The sequence below is a fragment of the Orbicella franksi genome, chromosome 10 (genome assembly GCF_964199315.1).
Source record: "Orbicella franksi chromosome 10, jaOrbFran1.1, whole genome shotgun sequence".
NCBI lineage: Eukaryota > Metazoa > Cnidaria > Anthozoa > Scleractinia > Merulinidae > Orbicella > Orbicella franksi.
Genome location: NC_138154.1, coordinates 27,237,809 through 27,238,442, shown reverse-complemented (window position 1 = coordinate 27,238,442; position 634 = coordinate 27,237,809). Strand labels below are relative to the sequence as shown.

General features: G+C 43.4%; 1 non-coding gene across 1 annotated transcript; it reads left to right on the top strand.

Annotated features, from left to right (window-relative positions):
* Positions 1-552: 552 nt before the first annotated feature.
* On the top strand, positions 553-634 carry Trnas-gcu (transfer RNA serine (anticodon GCU)). The gene has a single exon. It is a non-coding gene; the product is annotated as a tRNA-Ser (tRNA).

Genomic DNA, 634 nt, shown 5'->3' with positions numbered 1-634 from the left:
ACCTGGTATCAGTGGACTTATCAAGGAACCTAACGAGCTGAGACAATTTGATGGAAACTTGAAGCCGGCTGGTTCTATTCGCACGAAATTTTCAAAGAGAACTGAATCTGATTGGGTATGTAAAGCGTATTAAAATGTTATTGTTAGTCAAATCGGTCGGTCTTTGGTCCCTCTATTGTTAGTCAAATTAAGTCGATCTGTTGGAACCGACCAATTTGACTAACAATAGACGGATCGAAACCCACCAATGACTGATGACAAACTTTAAACGAGTCTTTCAGCCAGCTAAATTGACCAATCACGTTCAACGGACCAGACTTATAACATCATCGACTGACAAACACTATTCATTTGATTCTGAAGATGACTTCCGAACTTTTCAGAACTACCCTCCCCGGGACGATCACGCTATACTAACTACTGATACTCCTGGGTTCAAACCATTTACTGTGAAAGAGATTTTGCTGCTATAGTAACCCACTAATGCCGAGGGAGCCTTCAGTCCTGATCGACAATATTCAACTCATGAAATAATCTTATCCCGACACGTGTGACGAGGTGGCCGAGTGGTTAAGGCGTTGGACTGCTAATCCAATGTGCTCTGCACGCGTGGCTTCGAATCCCATCCTCGTCG